The sequence below is a fragment of the Dendrobates tinctorius genome, unplaced genomic scaffold (assembly GCF_039654945.1).
Source record: "Dendrobates tinctorius isolate UK_male_01 unplaced genomic scaffold, ASM3965494v1 ptg000014l, whole genome shotgun sequence".
Taxonomy (NCBI): Eukaryota; Metazoa; Chordata; class Amphibia; order Anura; family Dendrobatidae; genus Dendrobates; species Dendrobates tinctorius.
In genome coordinates this window covers 14,317,521-14,335,082 of record NW_027361682.1, presented here as the reverse complement: position 1 = coordinate 14,335,082, position 17,562 = coordinate 14,317,521, and positions in this window count along the sequence as shown.

The following is a 17,562-nucleotide window of genomic DNA, read 5'->3' as shown; positions in this document are numbered from 1 at the left end:
GTCACTATGATACTATAAATGGCACATAACGCAGGGTGATTTTACTATGATGCTATATATGGCACATAACGCTGTGTGATGTCACTATACAATACTGTAAATTGGCACATAACACTGTGTGATGTCACTATGATGCTATATAAGGCACATAACGCTGTGTGATGTGACTATCATGCTATATATGGCACATAATGCTGTGTGATGTCCCCATCGATGCTATATATGGCACATAATGCTGTGTGTTGTCACCATATGATGCTCTATATGGCACATAACCCTGTGTGATGTCACTATGATGCTATAAATGGCACATAATGCTGTGTGATGTCACTATGATACTATATATGGCACAAAATGCTGTGTGATGTTACTAAGAAGCTATATATGGCACATAGCGCTGTGTGATGTCATTATGAAGCTACATATTGTTAGGCGTCGGATTCTGGCACTGCACAGCGGGAGTCCAGAGCCAGACATCCTGCGGTCTCCCATTCTTCCTCGACAGCTCCAGGTGTTGCTCAGCAAACACGGCGAGCCAGGCTTGCTGCTCAGACTCGCTCTGACAGCCTGGATGTTGCTGCCACCTCTGGTGCAGCAATAGCAGCGCAACCTGCTCTGTAGGGAACTGCTCCTGAGGCTAAGTCCTCATGCCGTGCTACTGGGCATGCCCGCAACTTGACCTCTCACTGGAGAGCAGGGGTCACATGCTCAGGTCCTACGTCGGATCTGATTGGTCCTTCCCAAGCTAATGGAAGGTCCCGGAAGCGCATCGCTATAAAAAGCCCGCATGGCGGCTCGGCGATGCGCTAGGGTAGCATATTATGCTGTGTGTGTATGGTGACGGATGTGTGGACTGGTGACTGACGCATTATGAAACCCCTTCCCTCGGATATTACGAATGGTGACAGAGAGTTGGATAGTCAGTCTCAGCCTGTGGCAAGCTACACGCCACGTGATCCTCGCCTACACTAGCGTCCGTCGGCGCCCGTGTCTCAGCGCCGACGTCTGCGACTTTACCTGCCGCTGCGCTGCACTAACCGCAGCTACTCTTGGTCGCTGTTGCGACGCCACACGCAGGACTCTGTGACATTAACAGAGCCGCGTCTCGGCATCACATTGCCTCTTACGACTCTGTGCCAGAACAGAGTCGTCCTTAGCGTTCGGGTGACGTTAACCCGAGCGCAGTACCTCATTGATTAGGTGCATCTGCCATTGTTCAGCAGCGGTCTTGTCACCTACCGCACGGTGGACTCCGGGCGGCGAACGCACCTCCTGTTATTTTATATTTGGTGCCTTCCGCCGTCCTAAGATTACACTAGCGCCAGGGTCTGGCTGACAATGGCAGACGTGCAGCAGCTGCAGCGCTACATTCGGCAGCTGGAGAGCAGGTTGGCGGCTATCGAGAGCACCAACTCAGCTGCGAATGCTGCGCTAGCTGCCGCCCAGACGGTCGCTGAAGCCGTCTCACGTGTGCCCACACTTTTGCCCTCGCCAACAATCTCTTCCCTCCCGCTCCCCGATAAGTTTTCGGGTGAGAGCGCCACCTGTAGGGGATTCGTCAGTCAGTGCTCCATTCACCTGGAGTTGCTGGCTGCACGGTTTCCTACAGAGCGGGCCAAGGTGGGCTTTATTGTCTCCTTGTTAGCTGGCTGGGCATTGCAGTGGGCCACACCGTTGTGGGAACGTGATGATCCCGTGGTTCAGAGGCCTGCTCAGTTCCTCGCGGCGCTGAAGCAGGTCTTCGAGAGTTTTACGACCGTGGCTCCTATCGCTCTTGAGTCGGTACCGCCAGGCAAGACCTTGGTGCCCCCTCGGCTACGGCCGGAGGTTCTTGCCTGGGCACATGCCTCCAGGCTAGGTGGCCATTTTGGTAATAAACGGACCACCGAACTCCTGGCAAGGTCATATTGGTGGCCACATATGGCTCGAGACGTCAAGGCATACGTGAAAGCATGCGTCTCGTGTGCCCGGAACAGGCCCTCTAGACAGAGGCCGGCGGGGCTCTTGTTTCCCTTGCCAGTAGCGGATAGACCATGGGAAATGGTGGGCATGGACTTTCTAGTTGGCCTGCCCAAGTCCAGTGGCAGTACGGTCATCTGGGTGGTTACCGACCATTTCTCCAAAATGGTACATCTGGTGCCACTCGCACGCCTACCTTCCGCCCGAGGTCTGGCCGTCCTATTCATTAAGCATGTATTCCGTTTACATGGTATGCCGGACAAAATCGTAAGTGACCGAGGTCCCCAGTTTGCGTCTCGTTTTTGGAGGGAGCTCTGCAGCTTACTCAGCATCGAGCTAAATCTGTCCTCCGCCTACCATCCCGAGACGAATGGCTTGGTCGAAAGGGCCAATCAGACCTTGGTCACCTACCTACGACATTTTGTCTCTGCCAGGCAGGATGACTGGGCATCCTTGCTGCCTTGGGCTGAATTTGCCCTAAACAATGCGGTGGCCGATTCCACTGGTCAGACGCCTTTTCTCCTAAATTATGGTCACCACCCACGCGTCCCTGTCTCAATGCCGGTGTCCTCCACTGACTCCAGGGTGGCAGACTGGGCAGTGGAGGCCCGGGACATTTGGGATCACACTCAGGATGCTATCCGGGCATCTAAAGAAAGGATGAGGGCGTCCGCCGACACGCACCGGCGACCCGCGCCAAGCTTCTCCTCTGGCGACATGGTGTGGCTCTTCACCCGGAACATTAAATTGCGGGTCGAGTCTCCCAAGTTCGCACCACGATACATTGGACCGTTCAAGGTTCTCGAGCGACTTAGCTAAGTGGTCTATCGCCTGGCTCCTCCTCCACATTTGGCCATATCGGACGTGTTTCATGTGTCCCTCCTCAAACCAGTTCACATTGTCCGGTTTTCTGAGCCATCCACCGGGTCATCAGACATATCGTCTGACAAGTATAAGGTTAAAGCCATCGTGGGGCGCAGGTTTGTCCGTGGCAAAAAGTTCTATTTGGTGGACTGGAAGGGTCATGGTCCCGAGGCTCGGACCTGGGAGCCGGTGGAGAATATTCATGCACCGCTCCGGGTAGCGGCTTTTGAGCGCAGTGAGGAGGGGACCCTGGGAACTGCTCCTGAGGCTAAGTCCTCATGCCGTGCTACTGGGCATGCCCGCAACTTGACCTCTCACTGGAGAGCAGGGGTCACATGCTCAGGTCCTACGTCGGATCTGATTGGTCCTTCCCAAGCTAATGGAAGGTCCCGGAAGCACATGGCTATAAAAAGCCCGCATGGCGGCTCGGCCATGCGCTAGTGTAGCATATTATGCTGTGTGTGAATGGTGATGGATGTGTGGACTGGTGACTGACGCATTATGAAACCCCTTCCCTCGGATATTACGAAAGGTGACAGAGAGTTGGATAGTCATTCTCAGCCTGTGACAAGCTACACGCCACGTGATCCGCGCCTACACTAGCGCCCGTGTCTCAGCGCTGACGTCTGCGGCTTTACCTGCCGCTGCGCTGCACTAACCGCAGCTACTCTTGGTCGCTGTTGCGACGCCACATGCAGGACTCTGTGACATTAACAGAGCCGCGTATCGACATCACATTGCCTCTTGCGACTCTGTGCCAGAACAGAGCCGTCCTTAGCGTTCGGGTGACGTTAACCCGAGCGCAGTACCTCATTGATTAGGTGCATCTGCCATTGTTCAGCAGCGGTCTTGTCACTACCACACGGTGGACTCCGGGCGGCGAACGCACATCCTGTTATTTTATATTTGGTGCGTTCCGCCGTCTTAACATATGACACATAACGCTGTGTGATGTTACTATGATGCTATATATGGCACAACACGCTGTGTGATGTCACTATACGATACTCTAAATTGGCACATAACGCTGTGTGATGTCACTATGATGCTATATATGGCACATAACACTGTGTGATGTGACTATCATGCTATATATGGCACATAACGCAGTGTGATGTCACTATGATGCTATATATGGCGCGCAGTGCTGTGTGTTGTCACCATATGATGCTATATATGGCACACAATGCTGTGTGATGTCACTATATGGTGCTATATATGCAACATAATGCTGTGTGATGTCACTATATGATGCTATAAATGGCACATAATGCTGTGTGATGTCACTATGATGCTATACATGGCACATAGCGCTGTGTGATGTCATTATGATGCTAGATATGACACATAACGCTGTGTGATGTCACTATGATGCTATATATGGCACATAAGGCTGTGTGATGTCAATATGATGCTATATATGGCACATAATGCTGTGTGATGTCACTATGTGATGCTATATATGGCACAACACGCTGTATGATGTCACTATACGATACTCTAAATTGGCACATAACGCTGTGTGATGTCACTATGATGCTATATATGGCACATAACGCTGTGTGATGTCACTATGATGCTATATATGGCACATAATGCTGTGTGATGTCACTATGATGCTATATATGGCACATAATGCTGTGTGATGTCACTATGATGCTATATATGGCGCGCAGTGCTGTGTGTTTTCACCATATGATGCTATATATGGCACATAATGCTGTGTGATGTCATTATATGGTGCTATAAATGGCACATAATGCTATGTGACGTCACTATATGATGCTATAAATGGCACATAATGCTGTGTGATGTCACTATGATGCTATATATGGCACAACACGCTGTGTGATGTCACTATGATGCTATATATGGCTCAACACGCTGTGTGATGTCACTATGATGCTATATATGGCACAACAAGCTGTGTGATGTCACTATGCGATACTCTAAATTGGCACATAACGCTGTGTGATGTCACTATGATGTTATATATGGCACGCAGTGCTGTGTGTTGTCACCATATGATGCTATATATGGCACATAATGCTGTGTGATGTCACTATATGGTGATATAAATGGCACATAATGCTGTGATGTCACTAAGATCCTATATATGGTGCATAACGCTGTGCGATGTTACTATGATGCTATATATGGCACAACACGCTGTGTGATGTCACTATATGATACTCTAAATTGGCACATAACGCTGTGTGATGTCACTATGATGCTATATATGGCACATAACGCTGTGTGATGTGACTATCATGCTATATGTGGCACATAATGCTGTGTGATGTCACCATATGATGCTATATATTGCACATAACGCTGTGTGATGTCACTATGATGCTATATATGGCACGCAGTGCTGTGTGTTGTCACCATATGATGCTATATATGGCACATAACGCTGTGTGATGTCACTATGATGCTATATATGGCACATAACGCTGTGTGATGTGACTATCATGCTATATGTGGCACATAATGCTGTGTGATGTCACCATATGATGCTATATACTGCACATAACGCTGTGTGATGTCACTATGATGCTATATATGGCAGATAACGCTGTGTGATGTCACCATATGATGCTATATATGGCACATAATGCTGTGTGATGTCAATATATGATGTTATATATGGCACATAACGCTGTGTGATGTCACTATGATGCTATATATGGCAGATAACGCTGTGTGATGTCACCATATGATGCTATATATGGCACATAATGCTGTGTAATGTCACTATAAGGTGCTATAAATGGCACAAAATGCTGTGTGATGTCACTATATGATGCTATATATGGCACATAACGCTGTGTAATGTTACTATGATGCTATATATGGCACATAATGCTGTGTGATGTCACTATGATGCTATATATGGCACATAATGCTGTGTGATGTCACTATGTGATGCTATAAATGGCACATAATGCAGTGTGATGTCACTATGTGATGGTATAAATGGCACATAACGCTGTGTGATGTCACCATGATGCTATATATGGCACATAACGCTGTCCAATGTTACTATGATGCAATATATGGCACATAATGCTGTGTGATGTCACTATGTGATGGTATAAATGGCACATAACGCTGTGTAATGTCACTATGATGCTATATATGGCACATAACGCTGTCCAATGTTACTATCATGCTATATATGGCACATAATGCTGTGTGATGTCAATATGATGCTATATATGGCACATAATGCTGTGCGATGTCACAATATGGTGCTCTAAATGGCACATAATGCTGTGTGATGTCACTATGATGCTATATATGGCGCGCAGTGCTGTGTGTTTTCACCATATGATGCTGTAAATGGCACATAATGCTGTGTGACATCACTATATGGTGCTCTAAATGGCACATAATGCTGTGTGACATCACTATATGGTGCTCTAAATGGCACATAACGCTGTGTGATGTCACTATGATCCTATATATGGCACATAACGCTGTGTGATGTTACTATGATGCTATATATGGCACAACACGCTGTGTGATGTCACTATATGATACTCTAAATTGGCACATAACGCTGTGTGATGTCACTATGATGCTATATATGACACATAACGCTGTGTGATGTCACTATGTGATGGTATAAATGGCACATAACGCTGTGCGATGTCACTACGTGATGGTATAAATGGCACATAACGCTGTGCGATGTCACTACGTGATGGTATAAATGGCATATAACGCTGTGTGATGTCACTATGATGCTATATATGGCACATAACGCTGTGTAATGTTACTACGATGCTATATATGGCACATAACGCTGTGTGATGTCACTATGTGATGGTGTAAATGGCACATAACGCTGTGTGATGTCACTATGATGCTATATATGGCACATAACGCTGTGTAATGTTATTATGATGCTATATATGGCACATAATGCTGTGTGATGTCACTATGTGATGGTATAAATGGCACATAACGCTGTGTGATGTCACTATGATGCTATATATGGCACATAACCCTGTCCAATGTTACTATGATGCAATATATGGCACATAATGCTGTGTGATGTCATTATGTGATGGTATAAATGGCACATAATGCTGTGCGATGTCGCAATATGGTGCTCTAAAAGGCACATAATGCTGTGTGACATCACTATATGGTGCTCTAAATGGCACATAATGCTGTGTGATGTCACTATGATGCTATATATGGCACATAATGCTGTGTGATGTCAATATGATGCTATATATGGCACATAATGCTGTGTGATGTCACTATGTGTTGGTATAAATGGCACATAACGCTGTGTGATGTCACTATGATGCTATATATGGCACATAACGCTGTCCAATGTTACTATGATGCAATATATGGCACATAATGCTGTGTGATGTCACTATGTGATGGTATAAATGGCACATAACGCTGTGTAATGTCACTATGATGCTATATATGGCACATAACGCTGTCCAATGTTACTATCATGCTATATATGGCACATAATGCTGTGTGATGTCAATATGATGCTATATATGGCACATAATGCTGTGCGATGTCACAATATGGTGCTCTAAATGGCACATAATGCTGTGTGATGTCACTATGATGCTATATATGGCACATAATACTGTGTGATGTCAATATGATGCTATATATGGCACATAATGATGTGCAATGTCACTATGTGATGCTATATATGGCACATAATGCTGTGCGATGTCACAATATGGTGCTCTAAAAGGCACATAATGCTGTGTGACATCACTATATGGTGCTCTAAATGGCACATAATGCTGTGTGATGTCACTATGATGCTATATATGGCACATAATGCTGTGTGATGTCAATATGATGCTATATATGGCACATAATGCTGTGTGATGTCACTATGTGATGCTAAATATGGCACATAATGCTGTGCGATGTCACTATGTGATGCTATATATGGCACATAATGCTGTGCGATGTCACAATATGGTGCTCTAAAAGGCACATAATGCTGTGTGACATCACTATATGGTGCTCTAAATGGCACATAATGCTGTGTGATGTCACTATGATGCTATATATGGCACATAATGCTGTGTGATGTCAATATGATGCTATATATGGCACATAATGCTGTGTGATGTCACTATGTGATGCTATATATGGCACATAATGCTGTGCGATGTCACTATGTGATGCTATATATGGCACATAATGCTGTGCGATGTCACAATATGGTGCTCTAAATGGCACATAATGCTGTGTGACATCACTATATGGTGCTCTAAATGGCACATAATGCTGTGTGACATCACTATATGGTGCTCTAAATGGCACATAACGCTGTGTAATGTCACTATGATCCTATATATGGCACATAACGCTGTGTGATGTTACTATGATGCTATATATGTCACAACACGCTGTGTGAGGTCACTATATGATACTCTAAATTGGCACATAACGCTGTGTGATGTCACTATGATGCTATATATGACACATAACGCTGTGTGATGTCACTATGTGATGGTATAAATGGCACATAACGCTGTGCGATGTCACTACGTGATGGTATAAATGGCACATAATGCTGTGTGATGTCACTATGATGCTATATATTGGACATAACGGTGTGTAATGTTACTACGATGCTATAAATGGCACATAACGCTGTGTGATGTTACCATGATGCTATATATGGCACATAATGCTGTGTGATGTCACTATGATGCTATATACGGCACATAACGCTGTGTAATGTTACTACGATGCTATATATGGCACATAATGCTGTGTGATGTCACTATGATGCTATATATGGCACAAAATGCTGTGTAATGTCACTATGATGCTATATATGGCACATAACGCTGTCCAATGTTACTATGATGGCATATATGGCACATAATGCTGTGTGATGTCAATATGATGCTATATATGGCCCATAATGCTGTGCGATGTCACAATATGGTGCTCTAATGGCACATAATGCTGTGTGATGTCACTATGATGCTATATATGGCACATAATGCTGTGTGATGTCAATATGATGCTATATATGGCACATAATGCTGTGTGATGTCACTATGTGATGCTATATATGGCACATAATGCTGTGCGATGTCACTATGTGATGCTATATATGGCACATAATGCTGTGCGATGTCACAATATGGTGCTCTAAATGGCACATAATGCTGTGTGACATCACTATATGGTGCTCTAAATGGCACATAATGCTGTGTGACATCACTATATGGTGCTCTAAATGGCACATAACGCTGTGTGATGTCACTATGATCCTATATATGGCACATAACGCTGTGTGATGTTACTATGATGCTATATATGTCACAACACACTGTGTGATGTCACTATATGATACTCTAAATTGGCACATAACGCCGTGTGATGTCACTATGTGATGGTATAAATGGCATATAACGCTGTGCGATGTCACTACGTGATGGTATAAATGGCACATAACGCTGTGTGATGTCACTATGATGCTATATATTGGACATAACGGTGTGTAATGTTACTACGATGCTATAAATGGCACATAACGCTGTGTGATGTCACTATGTGATGCTATATATGGCACATAATGCTGTGTGATGTCACTATGATGCTATATATGGCAAAAAATGCTGTGTAATGTTACTACGATGCTATATATGGCACATAACGCTGTGTGATGTCACTATGTGATGCTATATATGGCACATAATGCTGTGTGATGTCACTATGATGCTATATATGGCACAAAATGCTGTGTAATGTCACTATGATGCCATATATGGCACATAACGCTGTCCAATGTTACTATGATGGTATATATGGCACATAATACTGTGTGATGTCAATATGATGCTATATATGGCACATAATGCTGTGCGATGTCACAATATGGTGCTCTAAATGGCTCATAATGCTGTGTGATGTCACTATGATGCTATATATGGCACATAATGCTGTGTGATGTCACTATGTGATGCTATATATGGCACATAATGCTGTGCGATGTCACTATGTGATGCTATATATGGCACATAATGCTGTGCGATGTCACAATATGGTGCTCTAAATGGCACATAATGCTGTGTGACATCACTATATGGTGCTCTAAATGGCACATAATGCTATGTGACATCACTATATGGTGCTCTAAATGGCACATAACGCTGTGTGATGTCACTATGATCCTATATATGGCACATAACGCTGTGTGATGTTACTATGATGCTATATATGGCACAACACGCTGTGTGATGTCACTATATGATACTCAAAATTGGCACATAACGCTGTGTGATGTCACTATGATGCTATATATGACACATAACGCTGTGTGATGTCACTATGTGATGGTATAAATGGCACATAATGCTGTGCGATGTCACTACGTGATGGTATAAATGGCACATAACGCTGTGCGATGTCACTACGTGATGGTATAAATGGCATATAACGCTGTGTGATGTCACTATGATGCTATATATGGCACATAACGCTGTGTAATGTTACTACGATGCTATATATGGCACATAACGCTGTGTGATGTCACTATGTGATGGTGTAAATGGCACATAACGCTGTGTGATGTCACTATGATGCTATATATGGCACATAACGCTGTGTAATGTTATTATGATGCTATATATGGCACATAATGCTGTGTGATGTCACTATGTGATGGTATAAATGGCACATAACGCTGTGTGATGTCACTATGATGCTATATATGGCACATAACGCTGTCCAATGTTACTATGATGCAATATATGGCACATAATGCTGTGTGATGTCACTATGTGATGGTATAAATGGCACATAACGCTGTGTAATGTCACTATGATGCTATATATGGCACATAACGCTGTCCAATGTTACTATCATGCTATATATGGCACATAATGCTGTGTGATGTCAATATGATGCTATATATGGCACATAATGCTGTGCGATGTCACAATATGGTGCTCTAAATGGCACATAATGCTGTGTGATGTCACTATGATGCTATATATGGCACATAATACTGTGTGATGTCAATATGATGCTATATATGGCACATAATGCTGTGTGATGTCACTATGTGATGCTATATATGGCACATAATCCTGTGCGATGTCACTATGTGATGCTATATATGGCACATAATGCTGTGTGATGTCACAATATGGTGCTCTAAATGGCACATAATGCTGTGTGACATCACTATATGGTGCTCTAAATGGCACATAATGCTGTGTGACATCACTATATGGTGCTCTAAATGGCACATAATGCTGTGTGACATCACTATATGGTGCTCTAAATGGCACATAATGCTGTGTGATGTCACTATGATGCTATATATGGCACATAATGCTGTGTGATGTCAATATGATGCTATATATGGCACATAATGCTGTGTGATGTCACTATGTGATGCTATATATGGCACATAATGCTGTGCGATGTCACTATGTGATGCTATATATGGCATATAATGCTGTGCGATGTCACAATATGGTGCTCTAAAAGGCACATAATGCTGTGTGACATGACTATATGCTGCTCTAAATGGCACATAATGCTGTGTGATGTCACTATGATGCTATATATGGCACATAATGCTGTGTGATGTCAATATGATGCTATATATGGCACATAATGCTGTGTGATGTCACTATGTGATGCTATATATGGCACATAATGCTGTGCGATGTCACTATGTGATGCTATATATGGCACATAATGCTGTGCGATGTCACAATATGGTGCTCTAAATGGCACATAATGCTGTGTGACATCACTATATGGTGCTCTAAATGGCACATAATGCTGTGTGACATCACTATATGGTGCTCTAAATGGCACATAACGCTATGTGATGTCACTATGATGCTATATATGGCACATAACGCTGTGTGATGTTACTATGATGCTATATATGGCACAACACGCTGTGTGATGTCACTATATGATACTCTAAATTGGCACATAACGCTGTGTGATGTCACTATGATGCTATATATGACACATAACGCTGTGTGATGTCACTATGTGATGGTATAAATGGCACATAACGCTGTGCGATGTCACTACGTGATGGTATAAATGGCACATAACGCTGTGCGATGTCACTACGTGATGGTATAAATGGCACATAACGCTGTGTGATGTCACTATGATGCTATATATGGCACATAACGCTGTGTAATGTTACTACGATGCTATATATGGCACATAACGCTGTGTGATGTCACTATGTGATGGTGTAAATGGCACATAACGCTGTGTGATGTCACTATGATGCTATATATGGCACATAACGCTGTGTAATGTTATTATGATGCTATATATGGCACATAATGCTGTGTGATGTCACTATGTGATGGTATAAATGGCACATAACGCTGTGTGATGTCACTATGATGCTATATATGGCACATAACGCTGTCCAATGTTACTATGATGCAATATATGGCACATAATGCTGTGTGATGTCACTATGTGATGGTATAAATGGCACATAACGCTGTGTAATGTCACGATGATGCTATATATGGCACATAACACTGTCCAATGTTACTATCATGCTATATATGGCACATAATGCTGTGTGATGTCAATATGATGCTATATATGGCACATAATGCTGTGCGATGTCACAATATGGTGCTCTAAATGGCACATAATGCTGTGTGATGTCACTATGATGCTATATATGGCACATAATGCTGTGTGATGTCAATATGATGATACAGTTGTGGCCAAAAGTATTGACACCCCTGGAATTCTGTCAGATAATACTCAGTTTCTTCCTGAAAATGATTGCAAACACAAATTTTTTGGTATTATTATCTTCATTTAATTTGTCTTAAATGAAAAAACACAAAAGAGAATGAAGCAAAAAGTAAAACATTGATCATTTCACACAAAATTCCAAAAATGGGCCAGACAAAAATATTGGCACCCTCAGCCTAATACTTGGTTGCACAGCCTTTAGCCAAAATAACTGCGACCAACCACTTCCGGTAACCATCAATGAGTTTCTTACAATGCTCTGCTGGAATTTTAGACCATTCTTCTTTGGCAAACTGCTCCAGGTCCCTGATATTTGAAGAGTGCCTTCTCCAAACTGCCATTTTTAAATCTCTCCACAGGTGTTCTATGGGATTCAGGTCTAGACTCATTGCTGGCCACCTTAGAAGTCTCCAGTGCTTTCTCTCAAACCATTTTCTAGCCATTTTTGAAGTGTGTTTTGAGTCATTGTCCTGCTGGAAGACCCATGACCTCTCAGGGAGACCCAGCTTTCTCACAATGGGCCCTACATTATGCTGCAAAATTTGTTGGTAGTCTTCAGACTTCATAATGCCATGCACACGGTTAAGCAGTCCAGTGCCAGAGGCAGCAAAGCAACCCCAAAACATCAGGGAACCTCCGCCATGTTTGACTGTAGGGACCGTGTTTTTTTTCTTTGAATGCCTCTTTTTTCTCCTGTAAACTCTATGTTGATGCCTTTGCCCAAAAAGCTCTACTTTTGTCTCATCTGACCAGAGAACATTCTTCCAAAACATTTTAGGCTTTTTCAGGTAAGTTTTGGCAAACTCCAGCCTGGCTTTTTTATGTCTCGGGGTAAAAAGTGGGGTCTTCCTGGGTCTCCTACTATACAGTCCCTTTTCATTCAGACACCGACAGATAGTACAGGTTGACACTGTTGCTACACTTGTAAGGAGAGCTTTAAACTAGAACAACATGGGAAGGGAAGCAAAAGACCAGAAAAAGCCATACACCTGACAAATGCTATTGAGAACTCTGCTATTAGAAGTGGAAAGGAAGAACAAAGACAAAAGTATCTAATTAATAAAAATATTGGAGAAAGAGAAACCAATCACAAACTAAAATGTTTCTATACTAATGCACAAAGCATGGGCAACAAACAAGGAGAATTGGAACTACTAACACAGGAAAAGAAATATGATGTCATTGGAATCACTGAAACTTGGTGGGACAATACACATGATTGGAATACAAGACTAGAAGGATACAACTTATTTGCAAGAAACAGACTTGATAAACGAGGAGGGGGTGTCGCATTGTATGTTAGAAACGCGTATATCTGCACAGAGATTGAAGCTTCAGAGACTGGAAGTTCTGTGGAAACTGTTTGGGTAAGAATACAAGGACAGAACAATGGAAAGGACACCATTGTAGGTATTTACTACAGGCCGCCAGTGCAAGCTGAAGATATGGATGAACTCTTTATGCATCTAATGGCCAAGTTCTCCAAAAAATATGACATAGTTGTCATGGGAGATTTCAACTATCCAGACATTTGTTGGGAATCTCTCTCAGGCAAAACTAACAGGTCAAGGAAATTCTTATCCTCTCTTGCTGACAACTTTATCTTGCAAAAGGTAGGGGAGAAAACAAGGGGAACTGCTACCTTGGATCTAATCCTTATAAACAGGGAGGAAATGGTTGAGGAGGTAAAAGTGGCTGGGACCCTAGGAGGTAGCGACCATGCTATTTTAGAATTTTGGATAACTAGAGGCGGAAGACCTGTGAAGACTCAGACGTCAAGGTTAGATTTCAGAAAGGCAGATTTTAAGGGATTCAGAAAGAGAATTGGAGGGATCCAATGGCTGGATATCCTTAAAGACAAAAATGTCCAGGAAGGATGGGAAATCTTGAAAAATGAAATTCTCAAAGCACAGTTGTTAACAATTCCGAAAAGAGGGAAGAATAGGAAGCATTTAAGGAAACCAGGATGGATGAACACAGAACTTAAGCACATGCTAAAAAGGAAGAAAAAAATGTTTATAAAATGGAAAGAGGGAGGCATATCTAAAGAAGAATATAATGCTGTCTGCAGAACCTGCAGGGCACAAATTAGATTAGCTAAAGCTGAAAATGATTTGAGGCTTGCAAGAGATGTCAAAAGCAATAATAAAGGATTTTGGGGATATGTCAAAAGTAAAAGAAAAGTCAAAGATGCTATAGGATTTTTACAGGATGAAAATGATGAAATGGTAAGACAGGATGTTGAGAAGGCTGAACTTTTAAATTCCTATTTTGCATCTGTTTTCTCTCAGAAAGGAAATGCAACATCAACTGTTCTTCACTGTCCTATTAAGGGAATAGAAGAATCCAGGATATCTATAAACAGAAAGATAGTGAGGAAACACTTAGCTAACCTAAATGAATTCAAGTCTCCAGGTCCAGATGAATTACACCCCAGAGTACTGAAGGAGATAGCAGAAGAAATTTTTGAACCCCTCTCCATAATCTTTGAAAATTCTTGGAGAACAGGAGAAGTGCCAGAAGACTGGAGAAGAGCAAATGTTGTTCCTATCTTCAAAAAGGGGAAGAAGGTGGACCCAGGCAACTATAGGCCGGTGAGTCTGACTTCTATAACAGGAAAGATCTTTGAACAAATTATTAAACAACATGTATGTCAATACCTGGATAAGAATGAAGTGATTAAACAGAGTCAGCATGGGTTTGTAACTAATAAGTCATGTCAGACTAACTTAATTTCCTTCTATGACGGTATCACTGATTGGGTGGATCAAGGAAATGCTGTAGATACAGTATATCTTGACTTCAGCAAAGCATTTGACAAAGTCTCTCATACAATCCTTATTGAAAAAATGACTAAGTATGGAATGGACAAGGCAACTGTTAGGTGGATTCATAACTGGCTTAGTGATCGGACCCAAAGAGTGGGCGTAAATGGCTGCACATCCAGTTGGAAGAATGTCTCAAGTGGGGTACCACAGGGCTCTGTCCTGGGCCCTGTATTGTTCAACATCTTTATCAACGATTTAGATGAAGGAATTGAGGGTAAACTGATTAAATTTGCTGATGACACAAAGCTAGGAGGGATAGCTAATACTAGAGAAGAGAGAGAGAGGATTCAAAAAGATTTAAATAAACTGGAGAAGTGGGCAGCAACTAACAGAATGGTTTTTAACAGGGAGAAATGCAAAGTACTACATCTGGGCAATAAAAATGAAAAAAGCATATACAGAATGGGAGGAATAGGGCTTAGTGACAGCACATGTGAAAAAGACTTGGGTATACTAATAGATCACAGACTGAATATGAGTCAACAATGTGATGCAGCAGCAAAAAAGGCAAATGCAATTCTAGGATGTATTAACAGAAGCATACAGTCTAGATCACGTGAAGTCATTATTTCCCTCTACTCCTCTTTGGTCAGACCTCATCTGGAATATTGTGTCCAGTTTTGGGCACCACATTTTAAAAAAGACATCAACAAACTGGAGCAAGTTCAGAAAAGAGCGACCAGAATGGTGACCGGTCTGCAAACCCTGTCTTATGAGGAAAGGTTGCAGGATTTGGGATTGTTTAGTTTGCAAAAGAGAAGACTGAGAGGAGACTTAATAGCTGTCTACAAGTATCTAAAGGGCTGTCACATTGTAGAAGGATCAACTTTATTCTCATTTGCACAAGGAAAGACTAGAAGCAATGGGATGAAACTGAATGGGAGGAGACACAGATTAGATATTAGAAAAAACTTTTTGACAGTTAGAGTGATCAATGAGTGGAACAGGCTGCCACGAGAAGTGGTGAGTTCTCCTTCAATGGAAGTCTTCAAACAGAGGCTGGACAGACATCTGACTGGGATGATTTAGCGAATCCTGCTTTGAGCAGGGGGTTGGACCAGATGGCCCAGGAGGTCCCTTCCAACTCTACGATTCTATGATTCTATGATTCTACCCTCGGACTGCAGGGCAGCTTGAACTTATTTGGATGTTAGTTGAGGTTCTTTATCCAACATCTGCACAATCTTGCGTTGAAATCTCTTGTCAATTTTTCTTTTCCGTCCACATCTAGGGAGGTTAGCCACAGTGCCATGGGCTTTAAACTTCTTGATGACACTGCGCACGGTAGACACAGGAACATTCAGGTCTTTGGAGATGGACTTGTAGCCTTGAGATTGCTCATGCTTCCTCACAATTTGGTTTCTCAAGGCCTCAGACAGTTCTTTGGTCTTCTTTCTTTTCTCCATGCTCAATGTGGTACACACAAGGACACAGGACAGAGGTTGAGTCAACTTTAATCCATGTCAACTGGCTGCAAGTGTGATTTAGTTATTGCCAACACCTGTTAGGTGCCACAGGTAAGTTACAGGTGCTGTTAATTACACAAATAAGAGAAGCATCACATGATTTTTCAAACAGTGCCAATACTTTTGTCCACCCTCTTTTTTATGTTTGGTGTGAAATTATATCCAATTTGGCTTTAGGGCAATTCTTTTTGTGTTTTTTCATTTAAGACAAATTAAATGAAGATAATAATACCAAAGAATTTGTGTTTGCAATCATTTTCAGGAAGAAACTGAGTATTATCTGACAGAATTGCAGGGGTGTCAATACTTTTGGCCACAACTGTATATGTGGCACATAATGCTGTGCGATGTCACTATGTGATGCTATATATGGCACATAATGCTGTGCGATGTCACTATGTGATGCTATATAAGGCACATAATGCTGTGCGATGTCACAATATGGTGCTCTAAATGGCACATAATGCTGTTTGACATCACTATATGGTGCTCTAAATGGCACATAACGCTGTGTGATGTCACTATGATCCTATATATGGCACATAATGCTGTGCGATGTCACTATGTGATGCTATATATGGAACATAATGCTGTGCAATGTCACAATATGGTGCTCTAAATGGCACATAATGCTGTGTGACATCACTATATGGTGCTCTAAA